The 4422-nt window shown below is 32.7% G+C and overlaps 1 pseudogene; it reads left to right on the top strand.

Moving 5' to 3' along the window:
• The first annotated feature begins 3914 nt into the window (after positions 1 to 3914).
• Positions 3915 to 4422, top strand: part of LOC107745435 (protein NLRC3-like) — a 3291-nt pseudogene continuing 2783 nt past the window's right edge.

The raw sequence follows: 4422 nt of genomic DNA, 5'->3' as shown, positions 1-4422 counted from the left end.
TGGTCATGTCTCTGAGGCACTTCACTGAGTTTGAATTTTGTGTTTTTTTTTCTTAAACAATGCAAGATATTTTATTAAAAAAAACTACTTTAAAGTTTAGGCCCTTCAGTCTGAACTCAACCCATCACACTAACCATTCCATGCCCATAATGATTTAGTTTGGAAAATGATTAGTAGTATCATAGTTTTCATTCATATTTTTGAGGCGTATTATAGTCAGGGAGGGAACTGTCAGACTTAACAACTCAACCCTGTCACATAAAATTAAGATGGAAAATGATTATTTTTTAAACATTTTATTTTAATCCATAAGTATTTACAATGTTTTTTATTGCTGCCATATATGACCCTGGAGCACAAAACCAGTCATAAGTAGCACAGGTATATTTGTTGCAATAGCCAACAATACATTGTATGGGTCAAAATTATTGATTTTTCTTTTATGCCAAAAATCATTAGGATATTAAGTAAAAATCATGTTCCACGAAGATACTTTGTAAATTTCTTACTGTAAATATATCAAAACTTAATTTTTGATTAGTAATGTGCATTGCTAAGAACTTCATTTGGACAACTTTAAAGGCGATTTTCTCAATATTTTGATTTTTTTTTTTCACCCTCAGATTTCAGACTTTCAAATAGTTGTATCTCAAATATTGTACTATCCTAACAAACCTTACATCAATGGAAAGCTTTATTCAGAATTCAGATGATGTATAAATCTCAATTTTAACAAATTGAGCCTTATGACTGGTTTTGTTGTCTGGGGTCACATATATGGTCTACTCTTCTACACTACATAAAAAGCAGTGGCCATTTTGAGTGAAAACCACAACCACACGTGTGTATACACACACACAAACACACACACGCACATTTTTTCTCATCGTTACAGGGTTGAGTTATTTACTTAATTTAATAATCATTTTAATTTAAAATCATTTACATTTAAAATATAAAATAGTCATGGTTTCAGTAAATATATATATACTTACCAAAATCATGACAAGTCATATTTTTGCAATAAATATAATTTTTGATGTAATATGTCCACTTAAACTTTGACAAGCATCATACATCAGAAATTACACCCACATTTGCAGCAGAAAGACAGTTTTGGCTATGACCCAGAAATAGGGGGAAAATATGCGAGAAACAAAACCAAAATTTAAAATTTTGATGGCAATGTATCCCTTCAAATGTGTTAGTCTTCAACCCCGTCACACCTTGTCACATTAATATATTTGGAAAAAATAGGGAGACAATTGAGAAAAAGCATTTCTTGCTGATTACCATCTGACATGTTAAGGACTAAAACAATAAAATTGTGGTTTTAGTTAAAAACCACTTCTAAATTACATTTTATTTTTATTTTATATTTTTTACAAAAATAAAGAGACCGAAGAAACACAATTTGTATATTTTTAGCTTCAGTCCTATAAAAATGTGAAAGTTACAATAAATGTTACATTTGATATCATTAAATTGCTATTAGGGACACATGAGCAGTAGGTAGATGTTTTTTATTTTATTTATTTTTTTATTATAACAAGTTCAAGGCCTAAAGTGTTACCTGGGGTCAGAGATCACTGTTGCATCACTGAATGCAGAGGAAGGATTCTCCCTGGGTTGATCACTGCTTGATCCAGCAGATGGAGAACTCATTTTAGAGTATGTGTCTTCCCACTCTCATTTATCAAAGAGTGCTTAGAGACTGATTTCAGACCTTGTATAGAGATAAAAGAATACAGAACATTTGTATAGTACAATGATCCCGTTGAATGAAAAAACAGGGCCGTGACCACTATAGACATTTAGGGAAACAAGTTCCCTCAATAATTATAAATGGCCAAATTGTTTTACTGTTCACAGAAGCAGAGCACAAATTCCAGTTTGTAGCATCAGTTTTAAAGGGTTAGTTCACCCAAAAATGAAAATTCTGTCATTAATTAGTCACCCTCGTGTCGTTCTAAACCCGTAAGACCTCCGTTCATCTTCGGAACACAAATTAAGATTTTTTTGATGAATTCCGAGAACTCTCTGACCCTCCATAGACAGCAAGGATCCTATCACGATCATCGTTAAAATAATCCATGTGACATCAGTAGTTCAACTGTAATTTTACAAAGTTATGAGAATACTTTTTAATAACGACTTTATTCAACAATTTGGGGTTCCCAAGTTAGACCCCTAATGTCATCACAACATAACTCGTAGTGACCGACAGATAGGAAATAGGGGTGTAACGATCCATCGATATGGATCGATACATCGATTAAATGTCTAACGATACGATGTATCGATGCCACACGTAAAATATCGATATCTGTAATATAAATAGGCAACTTATTTTGACACTGTCCACATTTTCACCAATGTCTGTCTATGCATCACCGCCAACGCGTGCATTCTCGTTCAAAATCACATGTCGGGATGATAAGACTGCCTGAAGGGCGAGCGTAAAAGATGCCCGGGATAGTTGACGCCTTGACGGAATAACACGCAGTAACACGCACACATCCAAAGCGCACGCATGCAGACAGCCGCATCAACAGCGCGCTAATACCTAATTGAGCTCTCTTCCACTTTTTTGTGCATGGATGAACAAATACAGACCAAATTACATCAACATGTTGCCTTGGCGAATATCCTAGTAAATGCAGTCGGTTAGGCCTATGTCTTAATGTAAACAGTTGAGAAAGAAAACGCATGTGTATCAGTATATTGGATCCGTGCTTTCTTTCTTAAGGTGAAAGTAGACTAACAGAAAACTTCTGTTAAAGAAAAAAAATCTCACTGACTTTGACTGAACAACTTTTATAAGGATTAATCTATATTTAATCTATACAGTGAAGACTATGCAGTGTTATTTTACATTTGATTATTACATTTCTGTACCTGAAAATTTATTTTAGATCTAGTAATTATTTATTTTTCTCTATTATTTAAAAAAAGTGTAGGCCTATTTTTGTTGTGAATGTCCCAATTGAGGAACAGGATGTGAAAATTTAAGATAAATGTTCATGTTATATGTTTTGGTTGCATTTGTCAGTTAATAAAAAGGTAGATGGTTGTTTAAAATAGGTATATAATATAATAATATCGATATATCGATCAATATTCTCCTGTATCGAATCATATCGAAATCGTATCATAGAATTTTTTTAAGTATCGGCAAATATCGTATCGCTGGGTTTGAGAATCAATATCGTATAGTATCGTGACGAACCATCCGATTTACACCCCTAATAGGGAACTCTTAGTTATAGTAAATATGTGTTCCCTAATCTAAAATGTTACCAGAATTCCTCGCTGTAAATTGAAAAGGTTCAAGAATTCATTTGTGCCGGTGAAAATTAAATCTGGATTAGTGTTGCCTTTCTTACTTTTCTCTGTTTTTTTTATTTATTTATTTTTTAATTGCTTTGATATCTGTTTGGGTGTGTACAGATGTATATGGTTATTGTGTGTATGCTATTTTTTTATATATATATATATTTAGGAGTATCGGGTGATGTTGAGAAGTTGGCTATTAAGTAAAATTTCCCTATTAGGAACAATAAAGTAAATTTTATTTCAAACAGTATGTTGAGTTTAAGGGGTTCATAGAAAAAGAATGGTGAAGTAGAAATGTTACAATTTTGGATTTTGTTCGAATATTAGACTGTTTATGAATCCTCAGTGTAATATTTAACACCTCCTTGAAACCCTTTTATGGGCACAACACTAAGATGCGAATAATCACAGATTCCATGTTCATTAGGGTCCAATGACATTTTATCATTGAAATATTTTATCATCATTTTCAGCTGCTTTAAAATAATATGTATTTTGAAAATCACTCTATAAATAAATGTGAATTGCATTGAATTGAATTATGTATATATACAGATATAAAGAATGTGTGTCCTAGAATGTCATACGTGTGTATGCATGTGGAGCTTATATGTGTGAGTCGTTTATAGGTATGTACACTGGCAAAAATGTTTTTGAAAGATGTCTCTTAAAGAAGACAATGGATTCAGACACTCAGATAGAGTTAGGTTATATTAATTCATAATTCATTATCTATTTGTAAAGCATTGCCTATAAAATAAATCTCTATGGGAAGAGAGAGGAGGAGGATGTTCACACACATGAAGCAGCATCTCCAGAACCCAGCTGTGTGTCTATGAAAAGTGACACATCCATGATGAACCCCCTTAATTTCAGTGATGCAGCAGTGACCTTTGACCTTAAGTGAGTAAACATAAAACTAATCTAACATGTAAACATATGAAAGTAAACTGACATTTCTTTGTGAATGTGGTGTCATTTCAAATTAAGGCTCAGAGTTTGATGTGCTGGGAAATTTGAATGATTATCTCTATTTTAATGCTTTTTCACTGGTTTTTTTTTTTTTTCTGTTCATCCCGCTGTTTC

This window comes from Sinocyclocheilus rhinocerous, unplaced genomic scaffold (assembly GCF_001515625.1).
Source record: "Sinocyclocheilus rhinocerous isolate Xijiao unplaced genomic scaffold, SAMN03320098_v1.1 scaffold7337, whole genome shotgun sequence".
Classification (NCBI taxonomy): domain Eukaryota; kingdom Metazoa; phylum Chordata; class Actinopteri; order Cypriniformes; family Cyprinidae; genus Sinocyclocheilus; species Sinocyclocheilus rhinocerous.
The sequence above is the reverse complement of the archived record's forward strand: the minus strand, read 5'-3'. Positions and strand labels throughout refer to the sequence as shown.